Raw genomic sequence first — 17,271 nt, 5'->3', positions numbered from 1 at the left:
GCCCCTAAAAAGGGGTATGATTTTGGACACAGCTGTTTTCTTTAACCAAAAACCAATTTTGGAAGAGTGGGGTGGGTGGCAGGGCTGAGAGCTGTCCACACTAATACTTCCAACATCTGGAAAAATTAATGCTTCAATCCTGATTGTGGGCATCTGGTCAATTACCATAGCATCCAGTACAAATGAGGATGATCATGTTAAGGATGGACTTTTACTCATAAATTGCCACATATACCAAAAATTCAGTTCAGACTAATCTTTGTCTAAGAGTGGTATGGATAAACCCATCGAATTTTTTCTTGGGAGGAAAAAAAAAAAAAACACCAGGTGCTTGCTTTCAGTTATTCAAACAATCACTTCCAGGATTTCTCCAAAACCTGAAAGAGGAGGATTTGTGTTTGGCAGTGGCATTAACCTATATTCCTGGCACAGGTCTTTATCCCCTCAAACACACACCTGAGAACTCAAATAGCTCACAGTTGGAACTGCCTGCAATCTAACTTGTGATGACAAAATGGAAAGGTTCAAGCCAAGAAAATTTAAAAAGACATAAGGCATGACAGATGATGCCTCACATGAAGAAAGCCAAGGGCAAGCTAATCCACCCTTACCTGAGGGCATTCAGATATGAAAAAAAATGTGTACAAAGCACAGCTGAGCGCTTCTCAGTCAGCAGGACCAGAAGCAGGGCTGTGTCACGTGTGTAGGTGAAGGAGGTGGCTGTACACACAGTGTGATTCTGAGTAGTGGGCAAAGCCCTGAGTTTTCAGTCCTGCCTCCAGAAGTAGTTTATTTCCTGAAATTCCACTGTGCCTTACTTACTGGCTCTGATTCTTGTTAAAGATGTAACAGGTTTAGAAGTAGGTTTATCCTGATCCTGCCAGGGACTAGCTGGTGAACTTGGATAGACACTTCTTTGGGACTTAAATTCTTGACTTGACAGAATGTCTGCAATTCTGATGCCTTTTGCTTTTTTCTAATGCATTTATGATGCAGCATTGGTGGCATAATGGTTAACACAGCTGATTTCCTAGGAGTTGATCTACGTCGGATTCCTAGCCAACTCACAGTGTTCTGGGCTTCTCCGGTGGCTAGACAGTAAAGAAGCTGCCTGCAATGCAGAGACCCAGGTTCGATCCCTGAGTTGAGAAGATCCCTGGAGAAGGGCATGGCAACCCACTCCGGTGTTGTTGCCTGGAGAATCCCGTGGACAGAGGAGCCTGGTGGTCTACAGTCCATGGGGTTCCAAAGAGTCAGACACAACTGAGCAACTAACACACACACAGTAGGTTGCAGACTTGGCCCTGTACAATCCTTTTCATGAACCTTTCTCACTGCACCTCAGTGTCTCACCATAGTGACTAATTTTAATTTTTGTGTTTTAATTTGAGCGGGTGGTTAAATGAATGGATAAATGGGCAAAAATAATGAACAAAAATAAAAAGGTAGCCAGCTTTCCAGCAGAAACCAACAGGGATGGGATTCTAAAGAAAATTATTTACTGAACAATACTTCAGAAATCAACAAAGGGTACTGATGCTCCTGGAAAGTAATAATACAAGATGTCATTGTTACCCCTCAGGCTGAAGGGGAAGAAAGAAAGCCACCTAGAAAGACAGAGGCACCCTTGCCAGACCATGGTGACAAAAGAGGGAGAAAACAGAAGACACATTCTGTTCTCTCCTTTCCTTTCATCTGCTGTTGGTGGCTCCCACTCACCAAACTCAAATGGAAGCCAGAGGTCAAGGGTCATCCAGGATTTAATCATTAAAGGTCAGTATCCAGAGTTCTAATAGTCAGAAAGGGATTTTGTAGATGAGGAGTACAAATGGAGAACACCAGCACAAATGATATGAGAGCAATTTCTTAAGGAGGGGAAAAAATGAATGCAAATATAAGATCCTAGAAAGAAAAGGATGGTTCACTAAAAGAAGAGTGAGGAAAAGGTCATAGGAAGTGACTTGGGACAATGATGACTAATCCCAGTTACGCAGCGTTTGACAATGCCTTTAAAGAGTTTTGATTCTCCCTCAATCCAAGATTCTCTTAAGTATTACTCTTGAGTGTCTGATGTATTCTCAAAATGGACAAGCTTAGACAGTATACTTTGTAGAATAAAACAATTAAAATAACTATATCTATTTCCAGACTACTTTGTCGGTTAGCAGGCACAGTGTTAAAAGTTATTCATAATTGATTTAATTTTATTCTCACAAAATCTATGAGAGAGATGTTACAATTTCTATTTCACAGTTGAAGAAATTGAAGATAATGTTGGTGGAGTGACTTATCCAAAATTGTACAGCTATGGAGTAAGAGAAACAGATTTGTATGACTTCATAGCCCACTCTCCTAAGTACTAGTTGATTACTTTGGTGTTCTGGTCTGTATGCTTCCCCGGTGGCTCTAGTGGTAAAGAACCTGCCTGCCAAAGCAAGAGATATAAGAGACACCGTTTCAGTCCCTGGGTCAGGAAGATCCCCTGGAGTAGGGCAGGGCAACCCACTCCTGTATTCTTGCCTAGAGAATCCCATGAACAGAGGAACCTAGTGGGTTACAGTCCATAGCGTAGCAAACAGTTGGACATGACTGAAGTGACTTACCATGCACACACATTGGTTTTTGTGAATCATGCCTGTAGAGTTTTTGTAAACTTGCATTTGAGCTGGAAGATTCAACAGGATTTTTTTTTTTTTTTTGCTACTATAAACAATGAACAAGTAGTGTTGGTAAAGAATTAACAATTGGTGTTGCCATCTCCCTCTGAGTGCCAAGGAGGAAATGTAAGTGATTCAAATAACTGTTGAGAAGATCAATGTGATCAATCAATTGGAAAACTAAATTTGTTTTTTCCCTATTTGTTGAAGACTACGCAGAGGCAGTGGTACACTAAGGAAATACACCGTATAAGTTAGGACCCTATGTCGTAAGTGAAATTAATTAGAACCTAAAGTATGCTAGTTGATCCCTGGGTTGGGAAGATCCCCTGGAGAAGGGAAAGGCTACCCATGCCAGCATTCTGGCCAGGAGAATTTGATGGACTGTATAGTCCATGGGGTCGCGAAGAGCTGGACACGACTGAGCGACTTTCACTCACTCACTCAGAACAAGGCTGTGTATTAGTGTCCAGGCCTTAGCAAGGGGAAGACACTGCCAAGGAAACTGAGGAGGGTAAGTGTCAGGGTATGCTTATTTCATCCAGAAAGATATCCTTTTCTCCATTCAACTTTCTCATTTCCCACATGTTACCTCCTTTGTTCTTCCTCTGTATTTCTCTATGCCTTTATGAGAGGTGTTAAAAGATTAACTGAGGTATATTAAAATTTTTAAGAGTTTATTTGGGCAAAAATTGATTTGAATCAGGCAGCAGCCAATCCAGGAAACACATAGGAACTCCTAGGAGTTGTACAAAATGAAAGCATTTTGCAGCCACAAGGCAAAGAGGAAAGGAAGTTATACCAGGCAAAAATTGGCTTGGTTATTGCAAAGTTGCTTTCCTTTAGGGGATGGCAGAGGTCTATCAGGCAGATTACCTAACTAGTGCTGATCAGGCAGTTCCTGAATAACTGGTTTAAGATTTCATTTCTGGAAGAGTTGAAAAGGTAATTAAGTTAAGTTTCGATTTGGTGATGTGAGGCTCAGCTTAAGCAACCATATTTTGGGATTGCTTATTTTCTTTTAAAAATTTTTCTTGTTGATCAAGATTCTTAGCTTGAGAGACGTGATTAAAAAAAAAAAAATTGACATAATGGCTACTTCCAACCACCACTCTGGCACTGTTACAATTTTGTTTTTGTCTTTGTTTGTTTGTTTTTTCTGAATCTCTGTGTGGCATTCACAGGTCACAATGCCTTATTCACATTCTTTGAGTTGGTCATTCTCTTTGTATATTTTCCCAAAATTACGTTCCTAGGGAAATCATTTGCGAGGTGGCTAGCGAGTGCAAATATCACTTAAATCTTTTGAAAGAATTTACTGTGTCAGAAAGACTTAGCATATTTCCCAAGGTCTGGAGTATCAGTGCAAGTGCAGCAAGTACACCGCATTGCTCAGTTAAAAGATAATCAAGGACTAACTTACTAAGAGAAATGACCAGAGTGAGGGGTATTTGGGAGCAGCTATTGCTTTAGCAGCAGATTCCACAGTGTCTTCAAGAGCTAAGAAGAGATTCCTGATCACAGGCTCATTTGTACTTACTTCTAGGCAGAGGAGTAGAGATATACCAAAGGAAACAAATTTTGAACCATTAGTGTCTCCTTGTATTTCCATTTGAATGTGTGGCTTAGGACTGGAAAAGTAACTGCCATGGAGGGCAGTAAAATTTAAGGGTGTGTAGACTGCATCAGATCAGATCAGATCAGTCACTCAGTCGTGTCCAACTCTTTGCGACCCCATGAATCGCAGCATGCCAGGCCTTCCTGTCCATCACCAACTAGGTAGTTTTATTTTGGTTACCCTTGCTGTGTGTCCCTTTCTTTGTAGAGTCTGAATGAAAGAGTCTATGGAATTGTTAAATAGAGACTGGGAAATGGACCTCCAGGACTAGAGAATAGTCACAATAGAGAAGGGGGCTGAGTTTATGCCACTGAAACTGAGGCATTGAAAATAAGAATTTTGTGAAGGGCAGAACCATGGGATCTCTGGCAGTGTGACAACACCAACAGCTGTTTGGAGGTTGAATTACCCCCTTTTGCAATGTCCTGAGATATATGAACACCAGCATTATTTTTCTAATAATTCCAGAGCATGGTCAGATAGAGAGGGAAGTAAGAAAGTAAAGAAACATTCTCAATCTGACCCCTCAGGAGGAAGCAGCTTACCTTGATATTGGCTATTTCTCTTACTAGTCAATTTGATTTTGAGGTCTCCAGCATTTGCTCAGGACCAGATGTTAGGGAAAGCCTTCTGCAGTTGTAAAATATGCACCCAAGATTTGATATCTTGTAATCTGGCAGATGGTGACTGCAATCATGAAATTAAAAGACCCTTACTCCTTGGAAGGAAAGTTATGACCAACCTAGATAGCATATTCAAAAGCAGAGACATTACTTTGCCAACAAAGGTCCGTCTAGTCAAGGCTATGGTTTTTCCAGTGGTCATGTATGGATGTGAGAGTTGGACTGTGAAGAAAGCTGAGCACTGAAGAATTGATGCTTTTGAACTGTGGTGTTGGAGAAGACTCAAGAGTCCCTTGGACTGCAAGGTGACCCAACCAGTCCATTCTGAAGGAGATCAGTCCTGGGTGTTCATTGGAAGGAATGATGCTAAAGCTGAAACTCCAGTACTTTGGCCACCTCATGCGAAGAGTTGACTCATTGGAAAAGACTCTGATGCTGGGAGGGATTGGGGGCAGGAGGAGAAGGGGACGACAGAGGATGAGATGGCTGGATGGCATCACCGACTTGATGGACGTGAGTTTGAGTCAACTGCGGGAGATGGTGATGGACAAGGGAGGCCTGGCATGCTGCAATTCATGGGGTTGCAAAGAGTTGGACACGACTGAGTGACTGAACTGAACTGAACTTAACTGAATCTGGCAAGGGTACAGGGAGTCAAGTGTATCTGGTAGCATCTTTTCTATGACTTTCACTCTTAAGAAAGCATCAGAGTAAAACAATAACTGTCTGTAAATGACAGAAGACTTTAAAATGCCCATGATTAAATATTTGATGAGAGTTTATTACAATAGAATTGGCAAGGATATTTGTTTTTTTTTCTGTGTCATATGACATTCTTATGTAAAACTAGAATTATGACTGATAACATTATACCACAAGACATATTTTAAAGAATCTCATACAATTTCTAGAACACATATTAATAATTGCATTCATAAAATATAACCAGATAAGTTTATAATCACTATTTGGCAATGCTTCCCATATAATTGTATGTATGCATGCTCAGTCATGTCTGACTCTTTGCGACCCCATAGACTATAGCCCACCTGGCTCCTCCATCCGTGGGATTTTCCAGGCAAGAATACTGGAATGGTTGCCATTTCCTCTTCCATGAGATTTTCTGGATCCAGGGATCACACTCCTGTCTCCTGAGTTTTTCTGCTTTTAATGCTGAGCCACCAAGGAAGCCCCTTCCCTTATAATTAACATACCAAATAAACACAATTAGTTTACATCTTCCTTCTACAAGGAAACAGACAAAACCTTTAAGAAGATGTTCCAGGGACCTCTGGAAAATCTTCAACTTAGTTTGAGATCAGAAAGATTCCATTTAGAATTTGATTTGGGGGAGTTGTCAAATGTTTTGAATATTTGACTAAATGAGATAATCGATCATTATAAAAACATGCTTAGTTATCTATTTAACCAAAGTGACAATAGAAGATTTTAAAGGCAAATAGAGAAATATTAATAGTTGTGAATAAATCTTTGCCTTTTTAATGTAGAGAGAACTGAGTTTTCTTAAGAAATGAAAGGCCTGATAAAGACACTGTGAAACAGGAAATTATTTTGGTATGGCACAAAACTGTTGCTTTCCAGGTGGCTCACCCAAAATGTGAAAACAAACCAACAAAAACAAACAACAACACGAATAGTTTCACAATGTCGTATCAGGAGAAGACCAATAGTTCAAGAAAATATTTTCTTATTTTATCAGAGAAAAGACCAGATTTTGTACCAGTGTATTTTCAATATTAAAACTCATGTTAAATATTAAAACTCATTCATTAATTATGGAAACAAACCCATTCAAATATTAGCCAACTTGACCACACATAAAATTTCTTTCCCAGGATTCCTTTTCCCCATTTACAACTACCTCTGTTCAGATTTTGTCCGATGTTTTTTGTCTTTTTCATTTTAGAACAATAAGCTTTTTTTTTTAACTTTCCTTATCTACTTTATATACACATTTATTTTACCATTATCATTTCTAAGTAGTGATAGTTATATATACATTGATTAAAACTCTTAACCTTTAGAATCCTTTATTCATAGTGAAAATTGAGAATTAGGCCATTGTGAATTGTTTATAACAACAGTACATTGGCAATTCTGTGCATTGGTAAATGTAAAAATACATTTCAGAATTTCTATAAGTATATTTTTGCTTGTAGTAAATATTTAAATGTCGTAAAACATATGAAGTAATGAACTCAAATGTCTTGAGTTCCTCTAGTAAAGGAAACAAAAAAATGAATAAATCTGTGTTCAGTAATTAATATTTCACTCTTCCATTGTATTTAAAAATGACCTAGATTTTCAATGAATTGTTGTTGTTGTTTTTCAGTTGCTAAATTTTGTCCGACTTTTGTTGACCACACAGACTGTAACATGCCAGGCTCCTCTGTCCTCCACTATCCCTCAGAGTTTGCTCAAGTTTATGTCCATTAAAAGTCAGTTATGCTATCTAACTATTTCATCCTCTGCCACCCCCTTTTAGTTTTGCCTACAATCTTTGCCAACGTTGGGTATTTTCTATTGAGTCAGCTCTTCCAATCAGGTGGTCAAAGTATTGAAGCTCCAATACTCGGGATGCTATCTGCAGGCTCTGGTGTGAGTGGGGTGTCTGGTCAGCAGAAACTGTGCATGAGAAAATTACTATATTCTCTGCCTTTGGTCGTGAGTGCTTGACTGAGACCTCTTTGTCTCTAGAGCACCTCAGAAATGGGCAAGCACATCTAGGCTAAAAGTTTTCCACTGTGGCCATTGTACTTTGAGATTGACTTTTGTAAGCTTAACTGGTTTGTTCAGCCTTAAAACAGCATTGTATTCACCTGGCCTCACTGGATCTAGTATCTAGTTTAAGTCTGACCCAGCCCCACCCCACATTCAGTTCACTTCCTATGTTGGATTCCATCCAATCCCAGACTGAGTTCAGTTTCTAAATCAGACATCGTCTGACACTGAAAGCAGTTCAACCAATGTCCACCTTCTAAGTTAAACCCCGTTCAACTCCAGTTGGCTTTCAGACTCAGTCCAAAATAATTGCTCAATGTAGGAACCCAAAATGGTGGGTCTAGAATCTGAGAGGGACCTGCTCACTCCCTCCAGAAGCAATGAGAAAGCAGGAACTAAGGGGCTCTAGAGGCAGCCACATCTGGTTGATAGCTGCTCCCGATGGCCATCGGGGGTCTCATTTGGTTCCCTCTTCTGAACCCAGAACTGCCAAAAGACAAACTGGGGCATGTTAAAATGTTGAGCTTATTTGAACAGAAATAGATTTTAGTCATGTGGGGCATCTAACCCTGAAGATAAAAAGGAGACCCAACAATCTATACACAATGAAAGACTTTTAGAAACCGAAGGGAAAGGGAAGAAGGAATGTGTAGCAGTCAAGAAAGTGGGTTAGTTATTGAAAAATCACATTTGTAATGGGGATGACAGGGATCTATCAGGTAGATTATCAAATAGTGCTGACCAGGCAATTCCTGAATGACTGATTTAAGATTCTGTTTGTGGAACAACTGAAACCGTACTTCAATTTTTGGTGAAGTGACTTCATTTTGGACCTGCTGTCTTATTTTTAATAGGCGGCATATCACACTGTGTTCTAAATATTTAACTGGCTGTCTCTGTCATTAGAACATAAGCTTCTTGAAAGCACAGTCTGTGTCTTATTATCTTTTATTCCCTAACCTAAGCACCCTGTTTTATCTTTAGAAGGTAATCATTTCTTCAATTGTAGTGATTGATAACAAAACTTTGAAAATAGAAATCATTATTCCCATGTAACTTATTTTCCTTGTCATTTATGCATATAATTGAACTCTCTCAACTTTCTTATGGACTGAATTTTTGTATGCCATACTATCATTTAAATGCAGAGGAGGCAGTAGCTATTTCTTAGAAACATTTTGGTGAATACTCTTGTAAAGGAAAGAATCACCTTGGAGTTTAAGAGAGTTCTGATTTCCATACATCAAGTTTGCTTCCAGCAGTGAGGATCTGTATGTGGTCGAATGGAGAAAAGCCAGGAAGCATAGCTTTGGGGGCTGGAATGAAGTTTAATATGTATTTTAAAATACAAATTGCATCTTCACATGGTGAGGTCCACGTTGTGATGATGGAAAGCAAATCTGTATTTTTGTGGGCAGGTTTCACTACAATAATCTTAAAATCACTATAAAATGGAGGTGCGGGTAACCATTTGGAAATAACAGGCAGAAAAAAAATCACACATAGCTTCTCATTTTCTTAATAATGGCGTCCTTATTTTCCTGAGTTTAGTCCACCTAAATTTGGCTTGAATAATAATAGAATATAATGCTTTAGGGGTGAGGTGTTTTTTTTTTTTTTCCCTTTCTTTTTCCCTCCACTATCCCTCACCAGACAAAAGAAGTGAGGTGATGGAAGGTGAGAGCTAATTAGTAAGGGCAAGGGAGTCAGAAATGGGGGAAGACAGATCAAAACAAGAACAAGAAAAATAACATTCAAGTCTAATGGAACAGACGTGCAATGCTGCTAGAAGAAGATGTCTGCATCATTTGTTTTTTGAGACAGAGGAATTTGAAGTTTGATAGGTAAGATAGTCAGTCAGTTCAGTCACTCAGTCGTGTTCGACTCTTTGCGACCCCATGGACTGCAGCATGCCAGGCCTCCCTGTCCGTCACCAACTCCCAGAGTTTACTCAAACTCATGTCCACTGACTCGGTGATGCAATCCAACCAGCTCATCCTCTGCCATCCCATTCTTCTCCTGCCTTCAATCTTTCCTAGCATCAGGGTCTTTTCTAATGAGTCAGTTCTTCACATCAGGTGGCCAAAGTATTGGAGTTTCAGCTTCAGCATCAGTCCTTCCAATGAATATTCAAGACTGATTTCCTTTAGGATGGACTGGTTGGATCTCCTTTCTGTCCAATAGGTAAGATAACTATTTTCTAATTCATTCATTGGACAATCATTTACCTGATAATCAGTTGTTTGGGGCTCATGAGATAGAGCAGTCAACAATGCTCAGTCATGATCTTGTAGTGTTTACGCTCAGCTTATAAAGGGAAACTCCTTCTCTCTGGTCGGTGCTGTATTTTAATTCTACAACATTGTCTAAAGAATGGATTCGATAACTGTATCTGTGAGTCCTCATACACATCTCATGAAGCATGATGTGGGGTCACTTTATATTTATAAATTAAATTATAATTTAGATTTATAATAGATGAGAGGCTACTAATAAAAATTCTGAAAGAGAGGGAACCTGCACCTGGTCAGCTACCATAGCCAGAGTCCTTAAATCCAAGACAAGACGCAGGGACATTTTGGGAAACACACGTCCTGACTGATGTTTTAGTTTACTTCGCCTAATCTGTCTTCTCATATTTGATGGGTGGGAAAAAACAGAGTCAGCATTTTATTATATGACGGAGTCTTTTTGCTGATGTCGTCTAATTCTTTTTGAGTATTATGGATTGGTGTATTACATTTGCTTCTCTTTGATTACAGAAGTTCTAGAACACCTCAATCACAGTTCCGTAAAAACCCTTAAAATATGTAGGAGAACCACATTTCTTTACTCTGTTTTCCCTGTGGCTAGACCTGTGGTCTTAATCAAATGAGAATGTTCTGTAAAGGCATGCCTGGAAGTCTTGAGACTGATGGGCTCAGAGTGACAGGCTTTGGTTTGTGTTTTGCATGCTGAGCTAAGCCCACTGCTCTCTTCTGATGCCTGCCCCTGGGACATTCTCTTAACACCTCCCTTCTCCCACTCACAGTACTCACCCTCGTCTTTCTCAGGCTTACTGAAGAGTGGCTCAGATATAAGGCTACCCCTTTGCTGCCTTTCAGGTCCTGTTCCCAAGGTTCTCCAAATCAATCTGAGCACAAACTGAGCCAGTGCCTTGTCAGCCAGCATTTCCTTAGCAGCTATAAGAAGTTCCAGCCCTGTTTTCTCTCCAGCTAGTGACAAGTGCCATCATGAGAAGACCCCTTATATTTACAATGTTGGACTTGTCTTGGCTCTTAAAATACTGGTCAAGTATTGCTCTATTTTTCCTCATTAGGAAATTAGGAATTAGGCATCATTAGGAAATTAGGCATCATTAGGAATGACTCGATGCCCCATTGTTCTTAAGGGTGAGTGTATCCCGAGCCAGTGAGAGCTGTAATGGAGGGGAGGAGAGGGTAGCATCATCCCTCAGTGAAATTAGCATGCAGTGGGAAATTTGCTTTTTTCTGAGAATGATTGGGTATCTCCAGTTGACAAGGAGTTAGGGCAGGGTTCCTTTCCTTGCTGTCTTTTCTCTGGCTTTTCCTAGTCTCCTGACACTTTTGCAATACTGGTAAGTTACTTCAGTTGTGTCCGACTCTGTGCAACCCCATAGATGGCAGCCCACCAGGCTTCCACATCCCTGGGATTCTCCAGGCAAGAACACTGGAGTGAGTTGCCATTTCCTTCTCCAATAAAATATATGTAATTCCAAAGTCGTTTTGTTTGATCATGTTTGTTCCCATACACATCCAGTTCTTAAATATGGATAATTTCAACTTCTAACCAAATTCCCTATCACTCTCAAATCAATGCTGGTGGTTGACAAACAAGTAGGACTTTTCTAGTGGGGTGAAACACTCCCAGATTGTATTCTAAAGGAGATCATAAGAATCATATAATAAGAAAACCAATGGCTAGAGATGTTGACATATCAAACCAAGATCATGCAGCTCCTTAGTGGTATCCCCAAGAAAGCAAATCCCCAAACCCCTAAACCAGAACTTGTCCTATAGCTCTAACTCTCTTTCCAGGCATTTTTTTTTTAAATAACACTTTCAATTCAAACTGTCATATTCACCCACAATGACAGCAGCAGGCATGTGTGCTAAGCTGCTTCAGTCGTGTCCTACTCTCTGCGACTTTATGGACTGTAACCCTCCAGGTTCCTCTGTTTATGGGTTTCTCCAGACAAGAATACTGCAGTGGGTTCCCATACCTTCCTCCAGGGGATCTTTCCAGCCCAGAAATTGAACCTCAAATCTCTTACATCTTCTGCATTGGTAAGTATGTTCTTTATTACTAGTGCCAGCTGGGAAGCTCAATGACAGCAGAGGGAAGGGAAAAACATACATTTAGGATTCAGTTGAGAAATACTAACTTATGCCTCATCTGATTCACATATGAAAATATTATTTCCTTATATGCTTGTGTGCTCAGTCACTCTGTCATGTCTGACTGCGACCCCATGAACTATAGCCCTCCGGGCTGCTTTGTCCATGGGATTTCCCAGGCAAGAATACTGGAATGGGTTGCCATTTCCTACTCCAGGGGATCTTCTTGACCCAGGGATTGTACTGAGGTCCCCTGCACTGTATACCTAGGCCGTTGTAATTAGGACCACAGGCTTTGCTGTGAAGCTGCCTGGGATTGTGGTCCAGATCCCTCCCGTTACTAGCTATATAACCTTGGGCTAGGTGTTCACCTTTGCTGTTCCCTCATATGTAAAAGGGGGATAAAAATCATATTTTCCCCATAGGCTATAGCCAAGACTAATGTTAATGTATGTAAATTGAAAATAGTATTTGGCATATGGTAAGAGATAGGTAAGAATTTTTTATTATTATTATCTAAAGCTTACATATAGCACAATCACTCTACTGGCTACTTTAAAAATAAACTGTGCAAAGGATTTTGCCAGCAGCATCCCATTTAATGACATACCCTACATGGTAGATTGTCCTTTCCAAGATGAAAATTGCGGTATGTAGAGACTTGTAGTGGGATCAGGGATTCATATTCAGAGATGACTATCTCCACATTCTATATTCTTAACCATGAGTTCTTTCTGCCTCCTACGTTCTTTTAAATCACAGTCAATCATGGCCCTGGAAAAACTTTTACTTCCTATTTTGCAGCGATCTCCAACTTTGTTCCCTTAGCATGTTGAATTAGAGAAGGTTGGCAATGTTTACCCCATGCACACACTAACCTGGGGCAAATGTGAATGGAAACCAGATGTCAAGTCTCCAGGCATCTGTGTTGGCCTGACAAACTGATGTGAGCTACATGAATTGATATAGGCTATGCTGAGATTTTTCCCAAAGATAATACAGATCAATATTGCAAAGACAGGCTAAGACAAACTGAGGGCTTAGGGGCATATAAGTTTATCTTCCCCAGAGAGGACATCTCCATTTTAGATATATGTTTTTCTGTAAAATTAACTACTTGCTTAGAATTCAGAGGAGAGTATCCCATAGAAAAGATACTCAGTACTTGGTTGGGCATAGAAAGTCTAACTCACCATGTGCTGTAATAGCATTCACCTTGACTTTTTGAGACAAATTCTGTCTTCATTCCAAAATCGGTCTATTGTCAAGTAGATAATTTTTCTCATAAATATTCATTATTGAAGTATATTTTCTACTTTGTTTTTCTCCCATCTCTAATAGATACTAATTCCCTATTTGTAGGTGTTATTATTCTTATCTATGTTTTTAAAAAATTATTTTTTTCTTTCAATATCTTCTCACTTTAATGATTCTTAATAGGTACATTACTATAATAGATGATCATCCATTGGCAACAGGATTAAGTATGAAGCTAGTACAAACATTTTAATCTATGCCTTCTGGCTTATTATCTAGTCCTCTCTATATTCCTTTCATTTATTTTCTTCCTGATGAAAACTACTGTTCGTTTTTCAGCCTCTAAGCAGTGTCTGACTCTTTGTGACCCCATGGACGCCAGACTTCTCTGTCCTCCATCTACCTGAGTTTGCTCAAATTCACGTCCATTGAGTTGGTAACACTATATAACCATCTCATTCTCTACCGCCCCATTCTCCTTTTGCCTTCAGTCTTTCCCAGAAGCAGGGTCTTTGCCAATGAGTCGGCTCTTTGCATCAGGTGGACAAACTATTGGAGATTCGGCTTCAGCGCCAGTCCTTCCAATGAATATTGAGGGCTGATTTCCTTTAGGATTGACTAGTTTGTTCTCCTTGCTGTCCAAGGGACTCTCAAAATAGCATCACAATTAAAAAACATCAATTCTTTGATGTTCAACCTTCTTTATGGTCCAATTCTCACATCCATATATGACTACTGGAAAAATCATAGCTTTGACTCTATGGACCTTGTTTGGCAAAGTTATGCCTCTCTCTCTCTCTCTTTTTAATTTTCTCCATTTCTTTGGAGAAGGAAATTACAACCCACTTCAGTATTCTTGCCTGAAAAATCCCATGGATGGAGGAGCTTGGCAAGCTACAGTCCATGGGTCTCAAAGAGTCAGACACGAGTGACTTCACTTCACTTCAGCATTCTTGATGGAAAAAAAAAAAAAAATCCAAGGACAGTATAAAATGAAAATTACATTTTTCTACTTTTATGATTTTGCCTATGCTTTTTTTTTTACTTCTACTATCCACTATCAAAATTATTTTATAAACCTCACAACACCTCTTCTGTTGTTTAAATCACAACAGGCTTGTACTTCAGATGAAATATTTAATGGCTTAACACAACAATTTACTCACTCATGAGAAGTTTTCTGTGGGTCTAGGCAACTGTATGGAGCACTGTTCTTGTGATGGCACAGTGTTCAGGGAAGAACGCATTGAAATAACACTTCCGTATCAATAATCAATTTCACCCACAGCCCACTGACCAGAGATAGCCACATGGCTCCAACAAATAATAAGATGACATGGTCTCAGAAATGAGCTCTGTTACGTATTTAGGAGAAAAAACCAGAGATGAGTGAGTAGAAGTTTCTATTTCATCCATGGAGGCTTTCCAAAACTTCCCTTTCACTTTTCACTTTCATGCACTGGAGAAGGAAATGGCAACCCACTCCAGTGTTCTTGCCTGGAGAATCCTAGGGACAGGGAAGCCTGGTGGGCTGCTGTCTATGGGATCGCACAAAGTCGGACACGACTGAAGTGACTTAGCTTAGCAAGGTTATTTGTGAATATATACTAATAGGAAGGAAATATCTTGTAATTACATCTAAATGAATCTCAAGGAGGCATATCCAGGGTCATTAGGAAGGGCCCACTTTTTCTCTTACTTGACCAGAGATTTAGTAATAGTCTGCAATTTGGCAGTTTCTGCTTCTAAATTCTGTTCTTACACCTGTTACCTGGAAAGGCTCATGACCTTAGAAACTGAAAAAGGAAATCTGATTAATGCTGGGTCATCCAGGGATTCTCAAAGATATTTGGTATTCAGAGAGATTGCTTATAGACTTTCATATGAAAATAAGAATATACCTTTCACTGATTTTTACCTTGATTATGATTTGTGAAAGAGCCTACCTCTCTATAATATGGTGGATAAACAGCCTTTCCTAAATTAGAACCCCAAATATTCACAGAAATAACAGAAAATAAGAAAGTTACCATAAATAACACCTTGGGAGATAACATCTCAAATTCCAGAATCCTTCGCTCTATGGAAAGCAGTGAGAGAAAGGCAACTTTCCTCTGACTGTTCCAGAAGGTACACATTCAATGTGGTGATTTTTGCAAGCGCTGTGCTGAGATTGTTTCTGACAAACTGGGTTTTTTAATATGAGAGGACAGTGAGAAAATATTGAACCCAGGCATCCCAGGCAAAATTTTAAATTGAAGCATGGAAGCATCCTTGTCCTCATAGCATCTTGAACAGAACTCCAGATAAGGTCATCTGAATCCCAGAGCATAAAATGTTTGAGTTTGTATTGGGTTCGTGTCATTAGGCCTAAGTTATAACTACCTGATATAACCTTCTTCCCAATTAACCAAAAACTATGGATCCTGAAGTCAATTTTACCTGTTGAGAGAAATTTTCAGGCAAAATAGCAATAAGGTATACATAGCAAGTACTTACTCAAGAAGGATTCTTCAATGTATTCTAGAAGCAGTAAAGATGGGGTGTGGGTCTATCCTGCTTCCACCTTACTCTGATCTATTAAAGAAAAGTACAATGGCTAGTGAAGAAAAATATGTGATCATAGACTCTTCATTTAATACTAATACCTATATCTTTACTTGACACAAATTCTCTTGTGTCTCATAAGAAGTAGTAGGTATTATCTCTGGAAAGAAAATATAAATTTCTGTGTCTGTACTAGTGGACTTTAAATATTCAGAGTTATGAAATTTAAAGAACTGATAAGATCTTCTTGGATCTTATGGATCTCCTGATAAGATCTCATAGGTCTTTTGCCTATAAATTTGCATACAATTTGAATATATTCTTAACAGGTTCATAACCATCTGAAGCACCAAATAATATCCATGGAACTGAGACTAAAGATTTTGATATCAAGCAATAGACAATCCTGAAATCACTTTTGTGTTAATGTAAACAGATACAGATCTATGCTGCAAATAATTTTGCTGGGGAAAATGAGCTGATCATCTTCCTAGGCTCTTCTTAAGATCCCAGAGGACTGGGCAATGTCATCCCCAAATCAACTGTTTCCCCAGCTTCTTACATCTAATACCCACTACCTGAGGGCTCAGAGCCTTTTCAAATCACTTATTTAAGATTCACTCAATCAGGAAATCCTCCAACAGAATTTAGTTAAGTTCTTTTGCTCTAGTTATGACTACTGATGGCTTATATCTTTTTCAAAATCAGTTTCTCTGCAATCAGTTCTTGGACTTGTCCTCTGAGGGCTTGAAATTATCTCTCGTATTTCCCTAAGCTATTGTTTTATTCTGACTCAGTTCATAAGATTGGGCTTTTGCTTTGGCTTAAAATTCTTCTATCTTGTACCATAAATTGAGCTTCAGATTGTCTCCAGATGCACAGTCAGTGGTGAGGTCCACCTAACTGCAGCTCCAATAAGGAGATGTCACCCCAGATCTAATAAGAACAAACTGCTTATTGTGCCTGAAACCCATCTCTCTGCCTTTGCCTATATTGTCTGAAACTCTTTGTTGAATGTCTTTCTCAGCAATCATACACTTTTCCCCCTCAATCACAGTCAGGATTTAAGCCACAGAACCATAAATTCATGAAAAAACTCAACAAATATTAAAAATATATTCCTCAGATTACCTCCTCCAAAGCAGGTTGAATCTACTTCTCCATTCTTATAATTTCTATACAGCTTGTCATAGCATTTGCAATGCTATATTTAAATGACCTCTTTATGAGTCTGTCATATCCCTAGAGGATGACCTCCAATATATAGAAATAGTGACTTCTTCTTTTTGTCCCCTGCATTTATAATACTGGACACTTCTAGGTACCAACAGGTCTGGATACTTACAGGCATCTGCTCCTACATCCCCAGTCTTAGTCCCTATCTACTTATATATGCTCCTGGATGATGCTGGCCCAGTTGGTAATGGAGATACTGTGATGCTTTATATACCGTGCCTTTTGTGGCCAGA

Source organism: Bos mutus, chromosome 24 (genome assembly GCF_027580195.1).
Source record: "Bos mutus isolate GX-2022 chromosome 24, NWIPB_WYAK_1.1, whole genome shotgun sequence".
In the NCBI taxonomy this organism is placed as follows: Eukaryota; Metazoa; Chordata; class Mammalia; order Artiodactyla; family Bovidae; genus Bos; species Bos mutus.
The sequence above is the reverse complement of the archived record's forward strand: the minus strand, read 5'-3'. Positions refer to the sequence as shown.